Source organism: Spermophilus citellus (assembly GCF_964194105.1).
Source record: "Spermophilus citellus genome assembly, chromosome: X".
Lineage (NCBI taxonomy): Eukaryota > Metazoa > Chordata > Mammalia > Rodentia > Sciuridae > Spermophilus > Spermophilus citellus.
The window spans coordinates 13339161-13355067 of record NC_138190.1 but is presented as its reverse complement, the minus strand read 5'-3'; the positions used below and the strand labels follow the sequence as shown (position 1 = coordinate 13355067).

Sequence of the window (15907 nt, the reverse complement as noted above, 5' to 3'; positions counted from 1 at the left end):
CCTATATAAGGTTAACAGAATGGTGAAGGATAAAAGGAATCTTTAGAAAATTAAAGGTAATTTCTATAACAAAAATGAAAAGAGTATCACAGATGACAATCAATCAAGGAAGCAGTTGCAAAATTTTAATGAGGGAAGAATATTTTACCTTGCAGAGATTATGACCTTTTTGGCAAATTGTTAAAATTCCATCGAGCTTTTTGTAGCATTTCAATTCATGTCACATCCTGTTTAAAACCTTCACTAGTTTATCTAGAGACTTGGGGCACGTTTAAAAATCTAGCAGATGGCCTATGAAGCCTTTTCAAGACCTGGTCCCTGCCTATTTCTGCTTCATAGCCTGCTTCCCTACTTACCAGGTATTTTGGACTTCTGGTTCTTTAAAAAGTTCTGAGCCAGGCATGGTAGTGCTTGCCTACAATCCCAGCAACTTTACTCAGGAGGCTGAGGCAAGGAGGATCACAAGTTCAAAGCTAGTCTCAGCAGTTTAGTGAGACCTTCAGCAACTTACTGAGACCCTGTCTCAAAATAAAAAATAAAAAGGACTGGGGATGTAACTCGGTGGTAAAGCACCCCAGGGTTAAATCCTCAGTACAAAAAATAAAAATAATAAAATAAAAAATAAAAGGTTCAGGCTGGGGTTGTGGCTCAGTGGTACAGTGCTTGCCTAGCACGTGTGAGGCCCTGGGTTTGATCCTCAGCATCACATAAAAATAAATAAAATAAAGGTACTGTGTCCAACTACAAGTAAAATAAATAAATATTAAAATAAATTTAAAAATAAAATGTTCTATTTTTCTAAAGCTTCTATCTCTCACCTTGTCTCAGGGCATTTATACCTCTGTCTGGAAAATGTATTTCCCCAACTAGACCAGTCCTTCTTATCCTTCAGGTTATTTAAATGTTAGTTTCTCAGGGGTGGCTTTCTGAACACCTCTGTAAGGATAAATTCTCCACCCTGACCATTAAATACTCACATAGTGCTCTACTTTTCATCTGCCTTCATCTCTCAAGACTATAGTAAATTCTTTGAAGGCAGGGCAAGGTCTACTCTTTTTTTAATCATTTGATGCAACCTCTAGCGCAGTCTGACACAGATTAGGTCCTCATTAAGTATTTGTTAAATGAATGAAGGTCATATCCTCAGGTTGTAATGCAGGTTATTTTGAAAAGAAGTAATTGATGAAGTATGAAATACCAATTTGCACAAAATTAGCTTTAATCTACCTCAACTATTTTCAACAAATGCATTTAAGATTAGACTTTTTTGTCCAAGGCACATTATTCAACTTGAATTTAGTGTTGCTATTAGTAATAATAATTACTAGTAATTGAAGTTACTATGTCCCACAAACACCTAACAGACCAGTGAGGTGTGTGGATAAATTGTAGGATATGTTACATGGAACCAGCTCTGGTAATCTCTGAAGTGTTCTACTTATTAGGAGACTAGTTTCTACATTTGGACAGTGTCAGGGTCATTGGAAAAATCCAAGTCAGCAAGTTATTCTTTAACTATTACTTATCACCATTTTTTATCTGCCATATCTTCCTCATGAAAGAGAGTTTAGTCTGATTACCATAAAATAATCTCATATGGCTAAGAACCTAATGTTTAGGCATAATACGAAATCTAAAACTAAGATCTAAAATTGCAACCTACCTAAAATAACTTAAGGCAATCTTTAAAAATAAATGTATTTGTCCATACATCTTATTAACTTCCAGAAATTAAAGTTGTTCTTACTATCAAAATCACTATCTCCCTCTAAATTAAAAAAGAAATTTTTTTGTTAGAAAGCACTTCATGTTACTATTTCATATTAGACTTCCTTCTTACAAAGGATACAAAAATAACAAAGAATCATACAGCCATAGCTGTTAAACAGTTTAAAAAAACCCAGTTATGATTGAATTGACATTAAACTATTAATATCAGGCCAGTCTGAGTGTTTAATCTGTTATTAAAAGTCCAGACACAACCTACCACACAGAGTTATTGATTTATCTGCCTGGCACTTGTAAGGGTCACTTTCCAGAGAGAACTGTTCATCTAAAAGCAATGAAAAAACATTTCCAAAACCACTTCCAACCAAATCTTTGCATTCCTCTATAATGTGCACCCCAAAAACTAACATCCCTAAGCTTTCCTATGAGTAGTGCCCATCTACACAAGCAATGTGCTGTGCAGAGAACACCACCTCAGAAAGTGACAGAGATAAACCTGTGCCGCACAATTGTATGATACAATTGGCTTGCTCCCCAACCCACCCAAGAAGGTACCTAAAAAAAAAAAAAAAAAAAAATGATGCAAGCAGGAAAGACAGTTCTAAATCCCACCACAACCCAGCCTGAAGCAACGCAGGAAGTAGAGAATGTGTTTGAATACCTGAATCTGATGAAGCCTTCTCTCTAGCATGCACAGCAAACATGGATATGTCAAGGGAGATTGGAGCCCAAATAACAAAATGCACGATGTCAATGACTTAAAAATCTAGAAAACTAATCATTTTGTACAAGGTCTTAAATGGAAAGTGATATTTTTTTTTGCACAATAATTACATTCTTTTACCTTGATTTCTTTTCACTACATTCCCAACACATTGTTAATACTGTTGTTACTTTATTTGCCCATTTTATTTTTTAAAAAATATTTATTTTTTAGTTGTAGATGGACACAATGCCTTTATTTTATTTATTTATTTTTATGTGGTGCTGAGGATAGAACCCAGGGCCTCACATGTGCTAGGCAAGTGCTCTACCGCTGAGCCACAACTTCAGCTTTATATTTGCCCATTTAAAAAAAAGAATAATCCAAAATACAATTGAAACCATGAGTATAAGGCAATTTATACCATTTATAGAATGGTCCTTTATATTCTGCTATGTATTATATTTAGGCAAAAACCTGAAAACACTAAAAATGATAATATATATAAGAAACTTTATTTTATTTTGGAGGTGCTGGTGTTCTTACACATGCTAAACAAACCACTGAGCTACATCCCCAGCCCAAGGAGATGTTTTTTAAAGATACCTTTTAAGATCTGCATCTTTGTTTTATCAGTGTCTGATAATTAAAGGATCTAGGTGAAGCAAGTAAGGCTGCAATAAATTCATGCTAGCAGGAGAGATTGGGGTTGATGGAAATATTCTAAAACTGGATTGTAGTGATGGTTAGTAATGGTTATATAATTCCATAAATTTATTAAATAATTGGCTAGTACATTTATAAACGGTGAATTTTATGGTATGTAAATTACACCTCAATAAAGCTGTTAAAATGCATACTGGGGGCCAAGTTTTAGCTCAGTGTAGAGCACTTGCCTAGCACGTATGAGGCACTGGGTTCAATCCTCAGCACCATATATAAATAAATAATTAAAATAAAGTCCATAAACTTTAAAAAAAAGCGACAAGTGATTTTCATTACAGAAAATGATGTTAAGTCCTTTTTCCTTCCTAACATAGACCTCTAAGTATTCTTTTAGGAGAAGAAACTATTCATCTCTCTTAATGATGGTCTTATTTAAAAAAAAAAAAAATCACAAAGCTTTAAGTAGCACAAAATTCTACCTTTTTTTTTTTTTGAGAGTATTGAGGATTAAACCCAGAGCCTTGTACATGCTTCACAAGTGTTCTACCACTGAGCTACACCCCAACCCCGAAAATTATACTTTCAAATAGAAAATTTTTCATCAGAATCCAACCTCCATGTATTAAGAAACAACAATAAGAAAGATATCTCTGCAGACTTCACCTTTATATTTTGTTTTACTGAAGTCATTATAATTACAGAACAGATGCCCACCTGCTCATTGTAATGGCTGCCATTTTACTTAAAGAGTACATCTAAACCACAAAATTGAATTCAAGGACTAACTTCATAGTATTTATTAGTGTAACAAATTAAATCAAAGACAGTCAAAAGTTGTAATGGAACATGCAGAAACATGAAATATCAAATGGTTAATTAGAAACAGTTACCTCATTTGGAGCATAAATGATTACGTACAACCTTCATTTATATTAAAAAAAAAAAAAAAAAAAAAAAAAAACAGAACCAATCACTCTGTATTAGGAAAGTCTGCACTTCTAGTTGTCCTATCCAGCAGTCCTGATAGATCTGAGTCCAGCTTCCCAAGTCACTAAAGGTCAAGCAGTGAATGTAGCTCATCAAATCCAGGAACCATGTTTATACCTTAAGTACCTCCCCAGCAATGATGAACTCAAAACATGCTTGGGCAATCAGATTCCTTAAGAGAAGCAGAACACATGGTTTTAAAGAGCACAGCTTCAAGTCAGACTGGTTTGGAAAGCAATTTTGCCCCTTTTGCTGACTAGCTGGCTAATCTGTGCAAATAGTTTCTCTAAGCCCATTTGACATGTATGTGAAAAAAGCAAAACACCTATTCATAGAGATTCTTTGAGAACAAACATTCATACATTCATGCAAATAAATAATTTGCCACAGTACCTGATATTGAATAAAGCTCAAAAAATATAAGAATTATAGAAGAATCCAAAAGAGACCACACCCAAACTTGACTCTGATTAAAACTATCTCAAACACAAATGTTTCTAAGAGCTTAATTCAAAATGTTGACAATTTCAAAGACCAGAATGGGCCACATCCTTTTAATCTAAAAAAATAATTTTCTGTTCATTTCCAAATTTGAAATGTTTAAATGTTATCCACCTCTTTACGTAGAAGGCCCTGACTCTCAGCTTTCACATCCACCAACAGAACTGCCCCCAAGTTCATATCTCAGGATGAAGATGAACAAACTTGAATGAGAAATCAGGACAGATCGTGGAGTAATTCAGTCATTCATGCACTGCTCTATATAGAGGAAACATTCTGAAAACTCTACAAAATTAAGATACAAACACTAAAATCATTTATCACCAACAAAAGATTTCTAATCTTGAGCTTAAGATTGAAAGCAGAATGGAAAAGCCCAAAACAGAAAGTTTAAATAAAGAAAATCTTCCCCCATCCCTATGGGGGAACAAATTCAGGGTCATGTGCTCCACCACTGAACTACATCCCCAATCCTAAATGTAGTCTTTTGATTGCATTATTTTCCTAAGATGAAATATGTGATCCAACTGTCACCATCATCAAATGATAAAGAACTTTTGAGATTTTAGCTCTTCTTCTACTAAGAAATTTGATGTTATCAAAACAAAAACTTTAAAATCTAAAATTAATTCTGAATAAACAGGCTTTTCCACTCAGAAAGCAACTGAATACTTCAAATTTTGCTATTTTTGTATCAAAGTTAAGGATTATATAAAAGACTTCCCTAACATTTTGGATCCAAGCACATGGATTCATTTATTTTTAAATGCCTCGTGTCATTTGACATCAATTCAATGTATGAAAAAGTCGTATCTACACACTAACTACCAAAAATAAAGTTCTATATTAGCACACCTTCTAATACCTAGGAGAAATAAAAAGATAACCACCAAAGTTATCAAAATGGAAGGGGGAAGAAAGGCAAAATTTTAACAAGACGTGCTGAAGAAAACTTATTATCTGCTCACTTCTTTACAAACTTCCTACAATTTCTCAGATATAGATGAATTTTCTATTACAAAGTAAATTGAAATGTAAATCATAATGAAAGGTTAGCTTTCTGCAAGAGAAGCCACTGTCATTCCCAACAATGCAACTATTGTTGAGTCTCTCATAGATTCTGGGTGACAGTGGTGTTACTGGCCTGAGGGATAAAAAACTACTTAAAGGAATTTCTTCACCTCTGTATTTTGGTTTGTAATGTAAGACTACTGCACCTTCAAAATAGAAATACCATGTAAAATCTGGTTCTCATTAAATGAAGTTGCCTTATCCCCATGCAGCATATTTGGAACAGAATACATCTGATTAGTATAAATACAAACTTCTATTACTTATCTCTGTGAGATGGCCCTGCAATTTCTTTCAATGGGAACCTTTCCTTTTAAAACCCCAGGGAACACATTAGATGCCACACTCTAATTCAAATAACTCCAATAACATTACAATGAAAACAATGGCAGGTTTAGTTAGGGATTTTTAAAAAAAAATCCAAGGGAGTAAAAAATCCCTACCACAAGCCCCTAAATCATTAATAAATTTTAAGAGTGAGGGGGGGGGGGGAAGAGTGAGCAGGGGAGAAAGTAATGTTCTCTGGAGAAAAAAAAAGCTATTTATAATTTTTTTAATATATCAAATTTTTTTAAAGGAATTAGGCTTAGTAAATATGCTAAATAAACAAAAGTATGACATTACGCTGTTTTTATATATACATATATGTCAAATTAACCGTTGCATTGATTAAGTTAAAAAAGGATTTGATACCCTTTATACTTAAGGACGCCCCTCCCCAACTACTCTGAAATGGCAGATTATTTAATACTCTTGAAATGGTTAAGTTTATTTAGAACGTCTCTTTTGGAGTTCCATTATTTAATACAGCCAACTAGAATCTTAACCACCCCCCCCCCCCAATTAGGTTTCCTTGTACTTGTGAAATGCTCAGCATACACAGTGCTGGCAGCTTTAGTTCTACAGCTTCTCTCTTTTGGCTCCTTCCCCCTTCACCCCCCCCCCCAAAAAAAAAAAAAAAAAAAAAAAAAGATTTCCTTCCCAAATGTTCTCTTCTCTGCATTTGTCAACAGAAACACCCACTGGTGGTGTCAAACTGGTAATACTGCTGCAGGCTTCCTTACTCCGGTTCCAGTGTCAATGCCAAAAATGCTCAAACCCAAAATAGTACTTTTAATAAAGAAATTAAAAGCTAGATGCTTAAATATCATATTCTCGAAAAGAGGCACACCTTTTAAAAATGTATTACTAAGGAACACAAATCCGGTTGTTAAATAGATTATACTATCCCCATCCAACACTAAACACGAAGGGACAAGTAAATATAGCCTCTAAACATTTTATGAATATTTGAAAACACTTAAAGGAATTAAAAACAATTTACATCTAAATGTTATTCACGTGTAATTCCGAATAGTCCCAGTAAAGATGTCTTTTTTGATACCCTACAGCAAGAAAGGAATAAGCTGGAAACGTTCCAGCAGATGTTACCTAAAATGAGAATCCTATGTTCTATACATATTTATGTCTCTTGTTTCAGTCAAATGCTCTCAAATTAATTTGTGTAAATATTTTACATTAACTACATAACCAATACATTCAAACAAACCTAATTCAGATGCACGAAAAGAAATTATTCTGTGTCAACAATACTTTCTAAAATCAGCTTAAATTTCAGACAATTAAAATAAATTGTTAACAGAATTCTGATCTGTAACTACTTAAATATCGCAGCATACGTCTAATCTCTCTATAGAGACACTAAGGTCAGGCTTTTCTTATTCAGGCATCTGTGCTCTAACACCCAAGTGAAGCGAAAAACAAAACCCTCAAGGAAGATCTGCCTTTACACTGAAATATGTTCAGGTTATTTTTTACCCCAACGTGGGCACAGAACGTTGTCAATGCGAGAAGGACCTGTTCGTTCGGAGAGACGGTTCCAAACCCCAGGATTCAGTTTCTACGAGGGTCCAAAGGGTATGAAGGTCTGAGAAAGGGCCAATTACTGCTTTTTCCCCATCAGGCCAGTCATGAACTTCACAGCAACGCCTGAAACTTGTTCGGGGAAGGTTGCGTGAGCCGCAGGTCTGACAGCAGGTCAGTCGCCCACCCTCGCGGGCAACCAAGGTCAGATGGGCCGGGGCCGCAACTCGCAGCCCCCGGCGGGTCCCGGGCTCCATCGGAACTTGGGTGAGGGACTCTAGCTCTCAGGCCCCAGCTCAGCGCCGACAGAAAGGGGCTTCCCACGACGCAAGCCCCGGGGAGCTCGCGCCGCGGGGGCGGCGGGGCGGGGACGCTGCAGACCCGCAGTCGACGGGAGTCCCGCGGGGCGTGCTCGACCCGCCGCCCGTCTTTCACACCTCCCCATACCTCAAATGCAGACCAAGCCCCTCCGGGAAAGCCCTTCCAGAAGCTCGAGGAGAAGCCACTCCAGGTTGGGACACCCTCGCCGCGTCGCCCCATTCTAGAGGGACTGGTGCCGCCGCCCCTTCTCTTGCCTGCCCGAGGGGACCGGGTGGGTCCCTTCTCGAGAAACAAGCTGGGTGGACACAGAGTCAGTGGTATTGTAAGAAGAACTAACGGGCGGGCGCGATTACTCACCCCGCTGAGTCCCCACCTCCAGCCGGGGACCCCACTGCTCCAGAAGCCGCCGTCGACGCTTTACCTTCCCCAGCGGCAGGGACAACTAATCGAAACCTCCGGCCCCGCCCTCTCGCAGAAGAGAACGCGCAGCCTAATTTGCTAACTACCCCGCCCCGGCCTGCCCACTCGGACCTATAGAGAAGCTCCTCATGTCCCGCCTGGTCCCGCCTCATCCACGCCCACTTCTGGTAGAAGCCAATGCGGAGAGAACGCTCGTCCTCGAGCTCGGGCTCGTGCACCCCTCCCGCGCTGCTCGTTCTCGAACCCCCAAAGTCCAAGAAAGCTGGTTCCTTGTACTAGCCGGCCTGCGCGTGCACGCGCGCGTCGCGCCTCCTCGCGCACCAGGTTTGGTTGCCCCGCCAGGCCCTAGCAACCTGGGCTGGGAGGCTGGGAGGGGCGGGGCCCGAGCTGCGAGCTGTCGCGGGGGGAGGGGCGGGGGGGGGAGATCGTGACTGAGAAAGGGGAGGCTGCGGGGGTGGAGTGGGGGGGACGAGGAGGCCCCGGAATCCGCTTGTCACTGCGGGAAAAAAAGGGGGAATCCTGCCTTCAGCGCAGCTATCCCGGCTTGCCTCCCAAGGGACCCGTTCAGCGTGGGGAGGGGGAAGAGACCGGGAAGAGGGGATGAGCACATTTAGGGCGAGAGCCGTAGCACTGCTTTGGAAATAAAGGATGGAAAATGATTTATCTCTGTCGTTGGTTAAAATATCGAAGTATATTGCTGCTGCTGCCTGTTGCAGCTGATCTCTCTCTCTCTCTCTCTCTCTCTCTCTCTCTCTCACACACACACACACACACACACACACACACACACACAGTCATCCAGCAGACTGCGATCCCTTGGGTGACTGGGAGCAAAGAACTAGCATCCTGAGGATTTCTTTCACAGCTGCTGGGCACCCGCAAACGGCTGCTGCAGTAGCAACAGCAGCAACCCACAGCTCTACTTCGGTCCGATGCTCTTCACACATGATTCCCAACTGGCAAGAAAGCAATGAAGTCATCGCCCCGCCAGTAGAAACGTAAAGATCTTAATACCCACCATGGATCAGATTTCCAATGAGGATAAAGAGGTGGCGAAATGGAAGGAGATATGTTTCTAATGACACTTTTTGAAAATTAAGAAAAAAAATTAAACATTGCGTGCAAATCTACATAAAGCAGTATAATGATTTCCACTTTAAAAGGCAAAGAGGGAAAAAAATGTTTTCTGATTTTTAGGAAAGGCACAGAGAAGAGGCAGTGTATGAGGTCCTACCAACCACCACATTAGAAATATCCAGTGTTACAATAGGAAATAGATATCTTGGATAAAATCCATTAAATCTATTCCTGTCTTGAATCTGGTAAGGATATATACCAATATGAGGGACTTGGCCATTCAATGCCAGACCAATACGGTTTTCTTTTTTATAACATGGTGAATATTTAAGGAGGAAATGAAGGTACCTGCTTTCTTTTCAAATTTTCAGGAAGAATTAGAAATTTTTACAGGTAGGAGCATTGAAATTAGCAGTGAGGGAAAATGGAGTGAGAGGCAACAGCAGAAGGCTTTGCAGAGGTTCCTGCCTCCTCCAGATGCAAAAGTAACACTGCTGTGACCTCAAGCTTCACCCACGTGGAGCCAGAATTCCAGAGACAATCATTCCATTTTCACCCCTGTCAGTGCCTTTGCACTAGAAATTTCAGCAGCATTACCTTTGGGTCAAATGGAGAATGGTTTATCTGTATAGATTCAGAACAGGATAAGGAAAAAAACACTAACCAAATATCCATTGACATAAATCCAACGTAGTTTTAAGTAGTAACATTAGATGTTTTATAGTGTGCTACCCCATATGTACAAATATGACCTGCCACTTAGGGACATTTCCTTTGAATTGGTTTTGAGTAGTGGTAAAGGGTATTTTAGAGCCACATTCAGTTGCATTATTTCCTCTTTTGGGCAAAAACTAGCCATTCTAGAAGTTAGTAAGAGTTCAAAAAATATCATGCTGCCATTTAACTGAGCTCCAGAGCTCTTTTCTTATGTGGAAAGAACACTAATCCTTACCACTAAATGAATGCTTGCATGTACTAAGAATTCTACACACATGTAGGGCTGCCAGATAAAATACAGAACACCTTGTTAAATTTGAGCTTCAGATAAACAATAAGTTTTAATATAAGCATGTATTTTATCCTGGCTACATGTGGGATAAGGCTTGAAAACTAAGTAAGCCTTTTAATCTTCGTTGAAGAATTTATGTAATGCCCTTTTGAGCTTAGACCTCCAAATACAACCAGGATTATAGGAGAAAAATTTAAGAACCAAACCAATGTGTAAATTTGTAGTGTTTGTTGAAAATGTAGTGTTTTTAAAAATCATTTGCTGTTTATCTGAAATTCAAATTTAACTAGGCATACTCTGTTTTTATTTGCTAAATCTGAGGACCCTATAATGTTACACACATTATTTCAAATCCTCACAATTCTCTGTAAGATTCAAAACGTTTTCCAGATGAAGAACCAGTTTCAGAGCCTCTTCAGCATTTATTTGTGCCTTCTTCCTTCTAAAAGAACCCCTGCTATGTTCAGGTATCAAGCCCCTTCATGTTTCCAGGGGCTAAGTCCCAGTTAGTCTCAGTCTATCCATGTGTGGCATGATTAGACTGAAGGAAAAATCTTACTATACCATGGTATGAGAAAAACATTTTTCCATCTCTGCTCTGCTGGATGAACAAGGAAGCAAGGACCCTGGTTGCCACTGGCAGCCATTTTGTGGCTAAGAGGAAAACCAGAGTTATATCAAAGCCTACACACCAAGTAAGGCAGAGTTGAAAAATAGAAAGAAGAAAAAAAAAAAAAAACCTGGGCTCTTGATGACACTGCTGATTTGCCTAATTAAATATATTCTGCCTTTCCCATATGTTTTAGACAGTTTGAGTCAGAGTTTCTATTAGATGCCACAAAAGCATCCTGCTACAGATGTCAGAACCCATGAGTACTACTCATTATGGCTCTCGATAATAAATAAACAAGTGGCAATCAAGATGTAAGACATTTTTATCCTGGGTATATGTGGGACAAGTCTAGAACACTAAATAAGCCTTATTCATTGATTGTCAAAAAGTATTTATGAAATGCCCATCTGGGCCTAAACCTCATAATGCAATCAGGATCTGAAAGAAAAGCTTAAGAAACAAATCAATGTGTAAATCTGTAGTGTTTGGAGGAAAAGGTAGCAATTAGTAATTCCTTGGCCCTGCTCATAATTAAAGCAGACAGTCAGATCTTACATGTTTTCATTTAAAGCTTATACCATTTTGGGAAAATGTCATTTTAAAAATTCCAGTCCAGTATCTCATTTTAAACACTCAAAGCCTTTATCCCTGTCCTCCAGGCACTAAGTTTAACCATGAACAGGTGTAAAGTACAGAAATGTTGGTCTCAACACTTAAACTGATTTTCTTTTTGCACCTTGAACACATCTTAAATTGCAGTCATATCTTTTTTTTAAAAAACCCAAGATATTATTTCTCTGACCAAAACAGAATCTCTCTCTGAGCAGTACAATGACTACCACAATCATAGACAATGAAAATTGGCAAGGAACCAAATCCTAATGTCTTTTAGGAGTTTGGTGGAAGAAAATGAATAAAAACACTTTCATCTCTTCTATGTCAAACATTTTTTTTTAAAAAAAAAAGGAGGGAGGAGGAGAGAGGAAAGAAAGAAGGAAGGAGGAGAAAGGAAAGAAGGAAAGAAAATGTCAGCCTCAAAAGACCCAAGAAAGAAAACCACACCAGCATAGAATGCCATATGAAAGTGGTTGGTCACTGTGGCAGTATAGCTTTGTACCCAAAACCCTAGACTCAGATTGCCAGGATTCAAATGGTAGTTTTAGTTATATCTTTGAATAAATCACTCAACTTGTAAGGGTCCGGCGAATCATTGGAGAAAGAGACCACAAGAGACCAGCTTCATGCAATGAGCAGGACGGAGTTTATTGAAGAGGATCCTAATTCAGCGCACTGAGGCTCAAGGCTCACTCAGGAAGGGAGAGCGGCCCAGAGCCCAGAGCAGAGGTCAAGCAGAGCTTAAGTACACTTTTTGGGGAGGGCGGGGGGCTTTGCATACATCAGAACAAATCATCATGAGGCGCAGGAAAATTGAACAACAACTCTGAGACGTGATTAGCACATTCATTGGCGGGAACAGGTGGGGGGGGTGATTGGTCACTCCTAAGCGGGGTACACATTCAAACTGATTGGTTTGGGCCCTGTGACAAACTGCACAGGGCCCTAGGCTAAATGGCCAGTAGGGCATTGTTTTAACTATCTCAGGAATTTCAGGTTCTGGGTGTAGCAGAGGAACTTAACAATACCTAGTCTTGGGCTGGGGATGTGGCTCAAGCGGTGGCGCGCTCGCCTGGCATGCGTGCGGCCCGGGTTCGATCCTCAGCACCACATACCAACAAAGATGTTGTGTCCGCCGAGAACTAAAAAGTAAACATTAATAATTCTCTCTCTCTCTCTCTCTCTCTCTCTCTCTCTCTCTCTTAAAAAAAAAAAAAAAAAAAAACAATATCTAGTCTTTTACATTTTAATTCAAGCTTTGCAGCTTAGAAACTTTACAATGCCCGGTCTTTTACATTTTAATTCAGGCTTTCCAGCTTAGAAACTTTACCCTTTCAAACTTATCTGTGCCTCAATTTCTTCCTCTGGAAAATGATGATGGTTATAATAATAGTATTTACTTCAGAGGTTTAAGTGAGTGGCTATGAAGTGCCTAGAAAAGAACCTGGCCCATAGTAAGGACTTTATAAGATTAGCTCAATTCCATGGGGTATAAATTTAAAGCAGTTTTTTTTTCCTTTTATCACTGCTTTGAAACATATTTTATGTTTAGCATATTTTGCCTTTCAAATGCCTTCATTTCTTGGATAATTTTCCTGACTTTCCTGTTAGGTCTTTTTCAGCTATTAAAAATCAAACCAGGACTGGAGATGTGGCTCAAGGGGTAGCACGCTCGCCTGGCCTGCGTGCAGCCCGGGTTTGATCCTCAGCACCACGTGCAAACAAAGATATTGTGTCCGCCGAAAACTAAAAAATAAATATTAAAAACTCACTCTCTCTCTCTCTCTCTCTCTCTTTAAAAAAAAAAAAATCAAACCAGGACTGGGGTTGTGGCTCAGTGGTAGAGCACTTGCCTAGAACATGTGGGGCCCTGGGTTCGATCCTCAGCACCACATAAAAATAAATAAAGGTATTGTGTCCAACTACAACTAAAAAATAAATATTTAAAAAAAAAGTCAAACCAGGCCAGGCGCGGTGACACACAACTGTAATCCCTGTGGATCTGGAGGCAGAGGCAGGAGGATTGCAGATTCAAAGCCAGCCTCAGCAACAGCGAGGCGCTAAGCAACTCAGTGAGACCCTGTCTCTAAATAAAAAATACAAAATAGTGCTAGGGATATTGCTCAGTGGTGGAATGACCCTGAGTTTAATCCCCCAGTACCAAAAAAAAAAAAAAAAAAATATATATATATATATATATATATATATTTTTTTTTTTTTTTAAACAGTTTAAAAGCAAAACGCTGTGTTTGATTCAAATTCCCTTCTCCCCTTTCTGCCAGGCTTGTTGCTCAAGGCAACTGAAGTGACCAGGGGATATGATGGGCCCTTTTACTTCTACAACAGTTCCTTGAAGGGTATAGTGTGTTCATTTCTCTCACCAAGCAGAGGAGACAGAGGGGAGAAGGAGTCATGAGCCCCTGGCTTAAAAACTCATGAAAGCCCCTTTGAATGTGGACTACACTTTGTGACTCACTTCTATCAAATAAAATATGGCAGTGATGGTCATGGGTGTTCCTGACCTGAGACTAGGTCATAAATGGTGTTGCAGCTTCCTTCTTGCTCTATTGAATCACTCACTGTGGGAGAAACCAGATACATGTTGTGAGGACACTCTATAGAGAGGTCCATGGGATAAAGAACCTAAGCCTCCTGCCAACTGCAATGTGAGTGCACCATGTTGGAAGCAGAGTCTCCAGCCTCAGTTGAGCCCTTCATGACTGCAGCCCCTGCTGACATTCTGACTGCAACCTCATGAGAGACCCTGAGCCCAATCCACCCAGCTAAGCCACTCCTGAATTCTTGACCCACAGAAACTATGAATTAACACGTATTTGTCATTTGATGCCACTAACTTTTGGGGTAATTCTTAGGCAGCAATGGTAACTAATACAAGTGGTTCCTACCTCCATTTTACAGTCAGGTTTTAGTAACCTGCCCCAAGCTAACCCAGACAATAGGCAGTGGATTCAGGACCCAGGTGATTGATTCCAGTAGCCTAAGTAGCCTAACTTACTTTATTTATTTATTTATTTATTTATTTATTTATTTATTTATTTATTTATACTAAGTATTGAACCCAGGGCCACTCAACCACTGAGCCACATCCCCAGCCCTATTTTGTATTTTATTTAGTGATAGGGTCTCACTGAATTGCTTTGTGCCTCACCATTGCTGAGGCTGGCTTTGAACTTGGGATCCTCCTGTCTCAGCCTAACTCTTAACAAGTATATACTCTCAGTAGTAGAAACCAATATGGGATGCTACTATGTGCCCGGAACTTTCCTTACATTGCCTCATTTACTTCCACAACATTCCACAAGGAAGACTTCTTTCTGCCTTTCAAAGCTATCAAAGTAAAGTTACTATCTTATGGGAATCAAGTTATAAATGTGACATGAGGTATCACTGTTGTCCATTTCATTTTTGCCCTCTGCTTACTTGCTTAGCCTAAGTGCAAGGTAGCTTGATAAGCATCTTACTAATATCCCTCCCTCAAAGTGTTTTAAAATTTATGATGACCCCAAAGGATGCCTTCCCCCAATTGTATGCAAATAGACTAAGATAAAATGTATAATATATTACCTTATCTCAAGATTTTAATTAAAAATGGAAAAATGTTTTAAAAACACAGCATTTAATTTGTATAAGAAACAAATGAGTTCATAGAATGTAAATTCTAAAAAGTAATAAAATGGCTGTGTCTTTCATTTTCTAGGTTTAATATCAGACTGGATTCAATGCAATTTTACAGGCTTTTTATAAGGCATCTTGGAATTCTGGGAAAGTTATATAAAAATATACAGTAGAAAACATATTGATCTTGCTTCTTAAATCTATAAAGCAATTCTTACTCTTTCAAAGTTTTCTAATAATTAATAATTAGCATATAATTATCATAACTTAGTCTTCAGTATGCACTCCTAGTTGATATCTACACAAAGTAAAGAAAAGTAGAGGTTGGGGTATAGAACAATCATTACTGTCATGTCATGGAGCTGCAGGTATAGCTCAGTAATAGAGTGCATGCTTGTTTAGCATGTGCAAGGCCCTGGGTTCAACTCTCACCACCAAAAAAAAAAAAAAAAAAAGGTATTTTTGTTACAAGAATGGGAAAAAAATCTTAAAATGAGTATCAATTATCTAGTTTTGTCAGCTTTATTGATCAATATTAACCACTTTGCCTTAAAACTAAGGATTGTGTCTTATTCATTTTTGTTTTCCCAATGCCTAACATGGGGCATGACAATCAATAATCATGTACTGAATTAACTAGTTAACTGATCAGTGAGTTTCTGCATAATTTCATGCTATACTGACACACCATAGAGGG

General features: G+C 38.9%; 1 protein-coding gene across 1 annotated transcript in view; it reads right to left on the bottom strand.

Annotated features, from left to right (window-relative positions):
* Nucleotides 1–8287, bottom strand: part of CDKL5 (cyclin dependent kinase like 5) — a gene marked incomplete at its 3' end in the record, with an annotated part of 174965 nt that extends 166678 nt beyond the window's left edge. Inside the window, exon 1 of the mRNA XM_081277068.1 lies at nucleotides 8198–8287. The remainder of the gene's footprint in view (nucleotides 1–8197) is intronic.
* Nucleotides 8288–15907: the final 7620 nt, after the last annotated feature.